Source organism: Bombina bombina, chromosome 2 (genome assembly GCF_027579735.1).
Source record: "Bombina bombina isolate aBomBom1 chromosome 2, aBomBom1.pri, whole genome shotgun sequence".
NCBI classification, from domain to species: Eukaryota; Metazoa; Chordata; class Amphibia; order Anura; family Bombinatoridae; genus Bombina; species Bombina bombina.
In genome coordinates, this window is record NC_069500.1 from 1258530720 (window position 1) to 1258545513 (window position 14794).

Consider the following 14794-nt stretch of genomic DNA (forward strand, 5'->3'; position numbering starts at 1 on the left):
AAAAGTAATTGTGTATGTCTTTAACAATAATTTTTTTTTTAGGTATCATCTGATCAAAAATGACTAGAGACCTCCATGCACCCTTGTTTTAAGGCCCATAACCCTCTCTTTAAAATAAACCCTATTTGTTTTAATAGCCAGTTGATTACTGTAGTAATAGTGATCAGTTGGATTGAATAAATGTTCATTTGTTTGATCAGAGGCTCATGGAAGCACCTACGTGCAAATCTACTTATATAAATATACCAAAAGGTACTCAATTATATGAGAATAACCCCTTCTTCTTTTACATGCAGATTTTAAGAAAAAAAAATACAAACTTTTTTTACATCCTTGTTTATTAAATGTTATTCCATGGGGACGTGTCTAAGCCGCTGCCACGCTAAGTTGCATATCTTCATAGCTCCGATCTACTCTCTTATAATTTGCAGATCATCTTATTATATAGGCAGCAACCGGCATACTACTTTTCAATTACCTATTAAGAAGCAGTTCCAGGGTTGATTGTGACTATTTTTCTTGAGCTCCGTCAAGCAGGAGTTCTGAACCAGACCACCTGAAATGAAGGCAGTGGCCTACATCACTATACCATCAACCCCCCCTGGTTAAAGGATCAACCAGGTTGAGCAGTGCTAACTTACTGAACTTACATTGTGATCAAGCAACCACTGAACTGCTATCATCTTATGCCTTTAAACATGGAGAAGGATTACCATTTGCAGATACATGCACTTTTGATGAAAATGGAGCACCGAAAGCATTACATCCATGAGGACCTCACTCACGCAGTCAGTGCCCTAGGAGAGAAGGGAACTAATGGCGCACTTAAGGGGGCTGACAGCATGGGAGATAATTGGAGGCAAGACATCTATGCAGCCAGCATAAACCAGCCCATGGAGGATCTCAAGCTAAATAAGGGTGAGAAGCAGAAGGAACAGAAAACTATTCTTCCCCTTAAGAGACCCGTGATTCCCTGAGTCAAACCTGGTCCCTACACCCCCAACATCCATGAGAATTCCTTTGTAGCTGAAACCCGGGAAGGCGCAGCCGGCCTCTGGGCATATGGAGGTAATCCTTCCAACTTACTGAATGGAACATCACAGCCCTTTGCAGAGCAGACAAAGAGAAGGGGGACTATCTGGCACGTTAGCACTGAAGCACTGGGAACCATAACTTATGGACAGTATAATGATCTATATTGCCTAACATCCAATGGTTGTGTCCAAAGGAACTTTGTTGATTTGTGGCCTTTCTACAACTTGCTTGGTCCCCTTTCCCGCTACTTATTTAGTTTGGACTTGTTATCTAACGGCTAGATTTAGAGTTCTGCGGCCAAAGGGGTGCATTAGCTACGCGTGATTTTTTCCCCCCCGCACCTTTTAAATACCGCTGGTATTTAGAGTTCACAGAATGGCTGCGTTTTCAGTGCGTTAGGCTCCAAAAAGGGAGCGTAGAGCATAATTTAACGCCACTGCCAGCTTCAAAAACGTGCTTGTGCAGGATTCCCCCATATAAAACAATGGGGCCATTTGAGCTGAAAAAAAACCTAACACCTGCAAAAAAGCAGCGTTCAGCTCCTAACGCAGCCCCATTGTTTTCTATGGGTAAACACTTCCTACGTCTGCACCTAACACTCTAACATGTACCCCGAGTCTAAACACCCCTAACCTTACACTTATTAACCCCAAATCTGCCGCCCCCGCTATCGCTGACCCCTGCATATTTTTTTTAACCCCTAATCTGCCGCTCCGTAAACCGCCGCTACCTACATTATCCCTATGTACCCCTAATCTGCTGCCCCTAACACCGCCGACCCCTATATTATATTTATTAACCCCTAATCTGCCCCCCACAATGTCGAATCCACCTACCTACAATAATTAACCCCTAATCTGCCGACCGAACCGCACCGCTACTATAATAAATGTATTAACCCCTAATCCGCCTCACTCCCGCCTAAATAACCCTATAATAAATAGTATTAACCTCTAATCTGCCCTCCCTAACATCGCCGACACCTAACTTCAAACATTAACCCCTAATCTGCCAACCGGAGCTCACCGCTATTCTAATACATTTTTTAACCCCTAAAGCTAAGTCTAACCCTAACCCTAACACCCCCCTAAATTAAATATAATTTAAATCTAACAAAATAAATTAACTATTAAATAACTTATTCCTATTTAAAGCTAAATACTTACCTGTAAAATAAACCCTAATATAGCTACAATATAAATTATAATTATATTGTAGCTATTTTAGGATTAATACTTATTTTACAGGCAACTTTGTAATTATATTAACCAGGTACAATAGCTATTAAATAGTTAAGAACTATTTAATAGCTAAAATAGTTAAAATAATTACAAAATTACCTGTAAAATAAATCCTAACCTAAGTTACAATTAAACCTAACACTACACTATCAATAAATTAATTAAATAAAATACCTACAATTATCTACAATTAAACCTAACACTACACTATCAATAAATAAATTAAATACAATATCTACAAATAAATACAATGAAATAATCTAACTAAAGTACAAAAAATAAAAAAGAACTAAGTTACAAAAAAAAAAAATATTTACAAACAGAAAAATATTACAACAATTTTAAACTAATTACACCTACTCTAAGCCCCCTAATAAAATAACAAAGCCCCCCAAAATAAAAAAATGCCCTACCCTATTCTAAATTAAAAAAGTTCAAAGCTCTTTTACCTTACGAGCCCTTAAAAGGACCTTTTGTGGGGCATGCCCCAAAGAATTCAGCTCTTTTGCCTGTAAAAAAAACATACAATAACCCCCCCAACATTAAAACCAACCACCCACATACCCCTAATCTAACCCAACCCCCCTTAAATAAACCTAACACTAAGCCCCTGAAAATCTTCCTACCTTATCTTCACCTAGCCGGGTATCACACCGATCACGTCCTGGCTCTGAAATCTTCATCCAAGCCCAAGCGGGGGCTGGCGATCCATAATCCGGCGGCTGAAGAGGTCCAGAAGAGGCTCCAAAGTCTTCATCCTATTCGGGAAGAAGAGGCGATCCGGACCGGCAACCATCTTGATCCAAGCGGCATTTTCTATCTTCATCCGATGAGGAATGGCTCCATCGTGAAGACCTCTAGCGCAGATCAATCTTCTTCTTCCGACGTCCAACTGAAGAATGAAGGTTCCTTTAAGGGACGTCATCCAAGATGGCGTCTCTCAAATTCCGATTGGCTGATAGGATTCTATCAGCCAATCGGAATTAAGGTAGGGAAATTCTAATTGGCTGATGGAATCAGCCAATCAGAATCAAGTTTAATCCGATTGGCTGATCCAATCAGCCAATCAGATTGAGCTCGCATTCTATTGGCTGTTCCGATCAGCCAATAGAATGAGAGCTCAATCTGATTGGCTGATCGGATCAGCCAATCGGATTGAACTTGATTCTGATTGGCTGATTCCATCAGCCAATCAGAATTTTCCTACCTTAATTCCGATTGGCTGATAGAATCCAATCAGCCAATCGGAATTCGAGGGACGCCATCTTGGATGACGTCCCTTAAAGGAACCTTCATTCTTCAGTTGGGCGTCGGAAGAAGAAGATTGATCCGCGCTGGAGGTCTTCACGATGGAGCCGTTCCTCATCGGATGAAGATAGAAGATGCCGCTTGGATCAAGATGGTTGCCGGTCCAGATCGCCTCTTCTTCCCGGATAGGATGAAGACTTTGGAGCCTCTTCTGGACCTCTTCAGCCACCGGATTATGGATCGCCAGCCCCCGCTTGGGCTTGGATGAAGATTTCGGAGCCAGGATGGATCGGTGTGATACCCGGCGAGGTGAAGATAAGGTAGGAATATCTTCAGGGGCTTAATGTTAGGTTTATTTAAGGGGGGTTTGGGTTAGATTAGGGGTATGTGGGCGGTGGGTTTTAATGTTGTGGTGGTATTGTATGTTTTTTTTTACAGGCAAAAGAGCTGAATTCTTTGGGGCATGTCCCACAAAAGGTCCTTTAAAGGACTGGTAAGGTAAAAGAGCTTTAAACTTTTTAAATTTAGAATAGGGTAGGGCATTTTTTTATTTTGGGGGGCTTTGTTATTTTATTAGGGGGCTTAGAGTAGGTGTAATTAGTTTAAAATTGTTGTAATATTTTTCTTATGTTTGTAAATATTTTTTTATTTTTTGTAATTAGTTCTTTTTTATTTTTTGTACTTTAGTTAGTTTATTTAAATGTATTTATTTGTAGGTATTGTATTTAATTAATTTATTGATAGTGTAGTGTTAGGTTTAATTGTAGGTAATTGGAGGTATTTTATTTAATTAATTTATTGATAGTGTAGTATTAGGTTTAATTGCAACTTAGGTTAGGATTTATTTTACAGGTAATTGTAATTATTTTAACTAGGTAACTATTAAATAGTTATTAACTATTTAATAGCTATTGTACCTGGTTAAAATAATTACAAAGTTACCTGTAAAATAAATATAAATCCTAAAATAGCTACAATATAATTATAATTTATATTGTAGCTATATTAGGGTTTATTTTACAGGTAAGTATTTAGCTTTAAATAGCAATAATTTATTTAATAATAGTTAATTTATTTAGTTAGATTTAAATTATATTTAACTTAGGGGGGTGTTAGGGTTAGGGTTAGAATTAGCTTTAGGGGTTAAAAAAATTATTAGAATAGCGGTGAGCTCTGGTCGGCAGATTAGGGGTTAATGCTTGAAGTTAGGTGTCGGCGATGTTAGGGAGGGCAGATTAGGGGTTAATACTATTTATTATAGAGTTATTGAGGCGGGAGTGAGGCGGATTAGGGGTTAATAACTTTATTATAATAGTGGCGCGGTCCGGTCGGCAGATTAGGGGTTAATAAGTGTAGGCAGGTGGAGGCGACATTGAGGGGGCAGATTAGGGGTTAACAAATATAATATAGGGGTCGGCGGTGTTAGGGGCAGCAGATTAGGGGTACATAAGTATAACGTACCTTGCGGCGGCGTGCGGACGGCAGATTAGGGGTTAAAACATTTTAATAGAGTGGCGGCGATGTGGGGGGACCTCGGTTTAGGGGTATATAGGTAGTTTATGGGTGTTAGTGTACTTTAGAGCACAGTAGTTAAGAGCTTTATAAGCAGGCGTTAGCCCAGAAAGCTCTTAACTACTGACTTTTTTCTGCGGCTGGAGTTTTGTTGTTAGATTTCTAACGCTCACTTCAGCCACGACTCTAAATACCGGCGTTAGAAAGATCCCATTGAAAAGATAGGATACGCAATTGACGTAAGGGGATCTGCGGTATGGAAAAGTCGCGGCTGGAAAGTGAGCGTTAGACCCTTTCCTGACTGACTCCAAATACCAGAGGGCGGTAAAAACCAGCGTTAGGAGCCTCTAACGCTGGTTTTGATGGCTACCACCCAACTCTAAATCTAGCCGTATGAGAGGTGTTGGCTGACTCCAGCTACAGTGTGTTACTGAGTACTTTTTTACTCTCCAGCCTCAAACGCCCAATAATCACACATAAATATAAGTTGTTCCTGAAGGGATTCTATAGGCTCTTTGCTTATCTTTACATTGTTATACGTTTTTTTGTGTTTTTATTACCATGTTAAGTTAGCTATCTATGGATTTCTATCAGTGATTTACCCATGCTTCTCTTTTTTCTCTTCTATATTAGCAATGCTTATTGGGGATAAACATATTATTATTAGTGGAAGCATATCTGTCTGTGTCTTATCACCCAGCTTTGTAGGTTTAAATCATAAATAGGGATCCGTACAGACTTTTGTTACTAGATGGTAATATATAGTAGGGTGATCTACTGTTGCAAAATACAAATACCCATTTGGATCAACATAATAGTTAAATTTGAAAGTAATAGCAAAAAAATATTTGACAATCTCATTTTGGTAATTATGGGAAGATTTGTTACCCTATACATCAAGCCCTACCTATATAGGCAACACATATATCAAAATAGCCATAGAATACTATCTTAACAATACTATGTTTTGGTCTCACCTAGCTGGAAATGTCCCATATCTCAATCTCTTCTATCCTTGTATATAGAGTTGCACGTTTATTAGTTGCTTAGTGCTGGATATAAGTAGTGTTATAATGCTCTCTTGTGCAACTCTATGCTCTATAATCCTATAAGATTCTCCTCCTATTTGACAATTTGATTTTCCTTATTTCACTTAAAAGTTGCTTATATACCATTCTTGAAATGAAGGCCTAGATTTAGAGTTTGGCGGTAGCCGTGAAAACCAGCGTTAGAGGCTCCTAGCGCTGGTTTTAGGCTACCGCCGGTATTTGGAGTCAGTCAGGAAATTGTCTAACGCTCACTTTCCAGCCGCGACTTTTCCATACCGCAGATCCCCTTACGTCACTTGCGTATCCAATCTTTTCAATGGGATCTTTCTAACTCCGGTATTTAGAGTCGTGGCTGAAGTGAGCGTTAGAAATCTAACAACAAAACTCCAGCCGCAGAAAAAAGTTAGTAGTTAAGAGCTTTCTGGGCTAACGCCGGTTTATAAAGCTCTTAACTACTGTGCTCTAAAGTACACTAACACCCATAAACTACCTATGTACCCCTAAACCGAGGTCCCCCCACATCGCCGCCACTCGATTAAATTTTTTTAACCCCTAATCTGCAGACCGCCACCTACGTTATCCTTATGTACCCCTAATCTGCTGCCCCTAACACCGCTGACCCCTGTATTATATTTATTAACCCCTAACCTGCCCCCCACAACATCGCCACCAGCTACCTACATTTATTAACCCTTAATCTGCCGACCGCAAAGTGCCGCTACCTACGTTATCCTTATGTACCCCTAATCTGCTGCCCCAAACCCTGCCGACCCCTGTATTATATTTATTAACCCCTAACCTGCCCCCCACAACGTCGCCGCCAGCTACCTACAATAATTAACCCCTAATCTGCAGACCGCAAAGTGCCGCTACTTACGTTATCCTTATGTAGCCCTAATCTGCTGCCCCTAACACCGCCGACCCCTATATTATATTTATTAACCCCTAATCTGCTCCCCACAATGTCGCCTCCACCTGCCTACACTTATTAACCCCTAATCTGCCGAGCGGACCGCACCGCTATTATAATAAAGTTATTAACCCCTAATCCGCCTCACTAAACCTTTAATAAATAGTATTAACCCCTAATCTGCCCTCCCTAACATCGCCGACACCTAACTTCAAACATTAACCCCTAATCTGCCGACTGGAGCTCACCGCTATTCTAATAAATGTATTAACCCCTAAAGCTAAGTCTAACCCTAACACTAACACCCCCCTAAGTTAAATATACCTACCTACTTTAGTTAGTTTATTTCATTGTATTTATTTGTAGATATTGTATTTAATTAATTTATTGATAGTGTAGTGTTAGGTTTAATTGTAGGTAATTGTAGGTATTTTATTTAATTAATTTATTGATAGTGTAGTGTTAGGTTTAATTGTAACTTAGGTTAGGATTTATTTTACAGGTAATTTTGTAATTATTTTAACTATTTTAGCTATTAAATAGTTCTTAACTATTTAATAGCTATTGTACCTGGTTAAAATAATTACAAAGTTACCTGTAAAATAAATATTTATTTTACAGGTAAGTATTTAGCTTTAAATAGGAATAATTTATTTAATAAGAGTTAATTAATTTCGTTAGATTTAAATTATATTTAACTTAGGGGGGTGTTAGTGTTAGGGTTAGACTTAGCTTTAGGGGTTAATACATTTATTAGAATAGCGGTGAGCTCCAGTCGGCAGATTAGGGGTTAATGTTTGAAGTTAGGTGTCGGCGATGTTAGGGAGGGCAGATTAGGGGTTAATACTATTTATTATAGGGTTAGTGAGGCGGATTAGGGGTTAAAAACTTTATTATAATAGCGGTGCGGTCCGCTCGGCAGATTATGGGTTAATAAGTGTAGGCAGGTGGAGGCGACGTTGTGGGGGGCAGATTAGGGGTTAATAAATATAATATAGGGTTCGGCGGTGTTAGGGGCAGCAGATTAGGGGTACATAGGGATAATGTAAGTAGCGGCGGTTTACGGAGCGGCAGATTAGGGGTTAATAATAATATGCAGGGGTCAGCGATAGCGGGGGCGGCAGAATAGGGGTTAATAAGTGTAAGGTTAGGGGTGTTTAGACTCATGGTACATGTTAGAGTGTTAGGTGCAGACGTAGGAAGTGTTTCCCCATAGGAAACAATGGGGCTGCGTTAGGAGCTGAACGCAGCTTTTTTGCAGGTGTTAGGTTTTTTTTTCAGCTCAAACAGCCCCATTGTTTTCTATGGGGGAATCGTGCACGAGCACGTTTTTGAAGCTGGCCGCGTCCGTAACCAACTCTTGTATCGAGAGTTGCAGTGGCGTTAAATATGCCTGTATGCTCCCTTTTTGGAGCCTAACACAGCCATTCTGTGAACTCTCAATACCAGAGTACCAGAAAAAAGCCAGCGTTACCTACGCGGGTCGTTACCAACAAAACTGCCAAAAAAAATTATACCACCACTTCAAGCAGTGTTTACCTGCTACAATACTATTTTGTAATTTACTATTTATTTGTATCTCGCTATTATTACCACAATTATATTTTATATCCAGTATATGTAATTAGACCCAACAGGTTCACTGATATGACTAATATTTCTTATATCTTTTCCTATATCAAAGGGCCCACAAGCGGTCAAGCTAATTAGCTGTCCATAGAAGCTCCACAAACTATAAAATAGAGGTTTTAAAAGTTCACATCTTACCGTCCAACTTACATCTTATTTATATTTTTACAATGTAACTCATGGAAATACTGTCATTTATGTCATGTGACACTTATTGTATGTTTGTTTTTCAAAGCAAAACCTTAATAAAAGATTATTTTTTTTAAAAAAATGTTATTCCATTTTTTAAGGGTTTCTATGCACTTATAATATGCCATCAAAAGGAATAGAGACCCCCAAAATAGCCAGGTGATCAATTTAGTAATAGTGATTACCTGGCATTAATAAATGTGCATTTATTTGAGAAGAGGTTGATGGGAGCCTCTATATGCAGATCAAAGTTATATAACTATACCCAAAGGCCCTAATTTACATGAGGATAACCACTTTAAAAAACAAACAAAAAACATCACAAAAACACTTATGTTTGCCACCTTATTTATTAAAATTTTAATAAAAAAATATTATTTTTGCATCCATTTTGTTGCAGAATTCTTACATTTTATACATAAAATAATAGTATAGTTTGAATCTGCTTGGCCTGCTGAAAAATAAACAAACAATAAATAATATTTGTGGGGTTTATACTTGAAAAATGTTCTGCAGTAGTTATTAAAAGTGAGCAGCACTTAAAAACTCCAAAACACAAGGGTGGGAAGGGCTGAGCAGTTAAAAGTTTAACTCCTTAGCCTAATCCAACATATATATATATATATATATATATATATATATATATATATATATATATATATATATATATATATATATATATATATATTATGCAGTACTTTACTTTTCTAAATAATGATTGTGGGAGGGGGGAGGTATGGGGACCACTACACTACACAGAAAATAAAAAAAAATATATAATAATAAAAAAAAATAGGGTGCGGAGCTTGCGACTGACCATGATAGCCACGACACACTGAGGCTCCACAATCGACTCGATCTAGAGGAACAAAAAAGTACTTAGGTGCAACCTGAAAAGGAGCAAAAATGTTCCTGTACCATTCCGGAGTACTTTGGAACACGGAGCGTGAACAACATCGTTCTGCGTCGCATCTACAAGACAGATCAGGCTTGAGGCCTATAAATCCAGGAATGCAGCATGGTTGAAATCCGCTCATCGATCGGCAGCCCACGATTATACAGCTGGTCGGCTTAAGACAAGAGACAGGTCAGTCGACTTAATTTTTGCCTTTAGACAGCCCAAACAGTTTATATCACGTAGCAGAGACCGCGAGCAACAAACTCAACAGACGCCACAGAGAGCTTTGTGTAGGAGAAAACTCAAGCTTTCACACATCCCACAAGTAAATAGAAGAATACTCCTCTATCGACTAGGGTGTTGCAAACAATTAAGGCACCATTATCTTAAATAACCCATCCATACTCCCTAAGACAACAATAGGCCTGGTGTACATATACTGCTTCAGCCATTTTGTGGTCCTTTAAGGCCATTAACACTATATTCCTGAGCTCCCTAAGCAAAGACTCCAACAATACCTTTTCTCTTCTATATAACTTAAGAAGAATTTACCCTGATAACTTTAACAGCAACGTTAACAGCAACCAAAAATGTCTCAGGGAGGGAAAAAATCCACAAAAGGTGAAAAACCTCATAAACAGAAAATGGACAAAACACTGTCAATACCTTATTCAAACAATCAGAGAAACTTCAGGGCAAGAAAGATACTCAGACATTATATCCATCAAGTGATGAATTCATTTATATTCAGGATGAAACTTCTAGAAGTTCCTCTCCCTTATCATCTGCACTTCATACAGCACAACCAATAACCTATAAGGCAATGGAAACACTTATAGACCAAGTTAAGGTTTGCATAAAGGAGGAATGTGCAGAGTTGAAGAAAGATATTAATGATATTAGGAGTAGAGTGGACCCACTAGAAGAACACAAAGCAGTTAGATCCCAGAATGTTGCAGTCCTTTCCACTAAACTACGTGATCAAGAGCAACATATAAATGAATCAGAAGACAAACTAGATGATCTAAAGAATAGATTGAGAAGAGGAAATCTAAGAGTCAGACCAGAAATGGTAGAACCCACTGATATTCAGCAACACCTTCAAAATGTATTCATCACTGTGGATAAAGCCCACTGTTCTCTGCGCCCTAAGCCATCAGATATACAGCCACCCAGAGACATAATTGTATGCTTTCAGCAGTTCCAACATAGATAACTAATTTATTCTTTTGCTAGAAAACAGCAAGCCTTTTCATTTCAAGAGGCCCAAATTCAGGTTTTCCAGGACCTGTCCATGAGGACACTTAAAAAACGATGAGATTTCTATGCCCTGACCCTAAATCTACGTTCACTGAAAATTCCCTACCGTTGGGGTTTCCCAACTTTGAATGCAACACTGCACACGATTGTAACCAGTTCTGTAAAGCACTAAACATTCAACCACCCGAAAAAGAAAATACCACAACTAACACTAACCATTACTCAAACCAAGACAACCTCAAACCACAAAGGTGGCAATGGGCCGAAACTTCCTAAAAACAACATAAGAGAAAACAAACTTTCATAGCCCCTTCAAAGAATGACCCTACTTGAGGTTTGACTTTTGGTATATATTTCTATCTAATTCATCCTCTTTTCATTTGCAGTTTCTACCACTCAAACTGTGAGATGAAATTATGAACTGCACAAAGGTATTTTTTCCTATCTCCTTAAATACATAAGCTTTATGAGGCTTTCAACAAAAGACACTATGTTTATGCTGAATGCAAGATATTATTGAACGTTTACATGTTTGTTTTTGCAAAGACTAATTAAACCTGTTAATTTACAAAACCTATTATTTGAAATTTGACACAAATTTGACTACTATTCTTAAACATTTAATTTTTGAGAGAAGTAGCTTTATATGTCCGGCAATGTTTAAATGTTATGCCTAAAGTAAGAGTTTTCATTCCCTTAGAAAGAAACTTAAGCTTAGTTTGGTATAATTATTAGATTGAACTTGTACTGTTGTGAAATTGATTCAACATACATCAACAAGTTAGAACACACTATGTGTAGGATTCACTTTTAGCTGCATAAAGCATATTTAATTTCTGAAATGTACAGTAGTTTTAAATTTTTATAAAAATCTTAAATGTAGAAATAAATAGTTTGAATTTTGAACTTGTTTTAGTGTGAAAATATTGCTCTTCTAACCAGAAGATACAGGGAGTGCAGAATTATTAGGCAAGTTGTATTTTTGAGGATTAATTTTATTATTGAACAACAACCATGTTCTCAATGAACCCAAAAAAACTCATTAATATCAAAGCTGAATAGTTTTGGAAGTAGTTTTTAGTTTGTTTTTAGTTATAGCTATTTTAGGGGGATATCTGTGTGTGCAGGTGACTATTAATGTGCATAATTATTAGGCAACTTAACAAAAAACAAATATATACCCATTTCAATTATTTATTTTTACCAGTGAAACCAATATAACATCTCAACATTCACAAATATACATTTCTGACATTCAAAAACAAAACAAAAACAAATCAGTGACCAATATAGCCACCTTTCTTTGCAAGGACACTCAAAAGCCTGCCATCCATGGATTCTGTCAGTGTTTTGATCTGTTCACCATCAACATTGCATGCAGCAGCAACCACAGCCTCCCAGACACTGTTCAGAGAGGTGTACTGTTTTCCCTCCTTGTAAATCTCACATTTGATGATGGACCACAGGTTCTCAATGGGGTTCAGATCAGGTGAACAAGGAGGCCATGTCATTAGATTTTCTTCTTTTATACCCTTTCTTGCCAGCCACGCTGTGGAGTACTTGGACGCGTGTGATGGAGCATTGTCCTGCATGAAAATCATGTTTTTCTTGAAGGATGCAGACTTCTTCCTGTACCACTGCTTGAAGAAGGTGTCTTCCAGAAACTGGCAGTAGGACTGGGAGTTGAGCTTGACTCCATCCTCAACCCGAAAAGGCCCCACAAGCTCATCTTTGATGATACCAGCCCAAACCAGTACTCCACCTCCACCTTGCTGGTGTCTGAGTCGGATTTGAGCTCTCTGCCCTTTACCAATCCAGCCACGGGCCCATCCATCTGGCCCATCAAGACTCACTCTCATTTCATCAGTCCATAAAACCTTAGAAAAATCAGTCTTGAGATATTTCTTGGCCCAGTCTTGACGTTTCAGCTCGTGTGTCTTGTTCAGTGGTGGTCGTCTTTCAGCCTTTCTTACCTTGGCCATGTCTCTGAGTATTGCACACCTTGTGCTTTTGGGCACTCCAGTGCCCTTGACTTTTCTCAGTTCATGGGCAGTTATTTTGCACCTTGGTTTTTCCACACGCTTCTTGCGACCCTGTTGACTATTTTGAATGAAACGCTTGATTGTTCGATGATCACGCTTCAGAAGCTTCGCAATTTTAAGAGTGCTGCATCCCTCTGCAAGATATCTCACTATTTTTTACTTTTCTGAGCCTGTCAAGTCCTTCTTTTGACCCATTTTGCCAAAGGAAAGAAAGTTGCCTAATAATTATGCACACCTGATATAGGGTGTTGATGTCATTAGACCACACCCCTTCTCATTACAGAGATGCACATCACCTTATATGCTTAATTGGTAGTAGGCTTTCGAGCCTATACAGCTTGGAGTAAGACAACATGCATAAAGAGGATGATGTGGTCAAAATACTCATTTGCCTAATAATTCTGCACTCCCTGTAAATATAACCAATGCACCTGAGCCCACATTTACATATATCGTACATTATTAGTGCACCCTAGATCAACATGATAAATAGCCCCACATGTTATTGTATAAAAAAAGGTTGTAGTAGCTCTGTTATTACAAATGACCACTATAATATACCGATTTCCTTTTCCCACCCCTATTAAAATTATAGTTTAATCTCCCTCAACACAACAAAAATCACATCTTATATTAAGCACAAACCCAATAAATACTAACCTTCTGCTCTAATATACCTGCATAATGGTAATATATACCCATGATGGACCAATACGCTTAAATACCCAAAATGTAAAAGGGTTTCTTTCAGCCGAATAAAGGTCCATAGCAATCCATGATTTCCGTAAAAACAATTTTGATATTGTTTTAATTCAAGAAACCCATTTAAAAAAAAAAAAATAATGAACCAAAACTATCAACTAAATATTTTGACCAATACTTTCTCAATTCCGGTACCCAAAGAAAAAAAGGGGGTATGCATATCTTTCAAATGTAATACTCCATTTGACCTCCTGCAAAAACTTAGTGACAATGAAGGTAGAATATTGATTCTGGTGGGGTTGTATTATGGAAAACCACGATCGCAAATATTTATGCTCCAGTGAAACCCCCTCCTTTTTTCCGTTCAGTCACACACACATTGCTAGATATATCTAAATGCCCCATTATAGAAAAAGGGAACATCAACTACCCGATATATCCAGTGCTAGATACCTCCACAGGGAAATCCTACCTTCACAATAATCAAATAAAAAACAATAATCTAATGCTACAAACACTAAACCTATATGACACATGGAGAAGAGTACGCACATCCCAAAAAGACTACACATTCTTATTTCACCCTCAACACTCATATTCAAGATTGGACTATATATTGTGTGACCAAGCATCCTTAACTAACTTGATAGATTCAAATATATCACACACTCCATGGTCTGACCACAGCTTAGTAATGACAACTTTCAAATTCTAACGGATACTAACACACTAGACAAAATCGCAAAAGATACAGAAGAATATTTTTAAATAAACAACTCCACTGATACCTCCATTACAAACAATTGGGAAGCATACAAATACTTTATTAGAGGTATATTAATCCAACATACAGCCAAAATAAACAAACAAAGATCATCTCAATTTGCATCCCTATCTAAAATACTCTCATCAGCAGAACAACTCCACAAACTAGATCCACAATCTCCCCAAAGACTATCAGATCTATCAATAGCCAGAGACAACCTCAATAAATTTTTGAAAGAAATAGCCAAAATGCGAGCACTTACCACTAAAGTCAAATTTTATATTGAAAACAACAAAGCTGGTCATATGTTAGC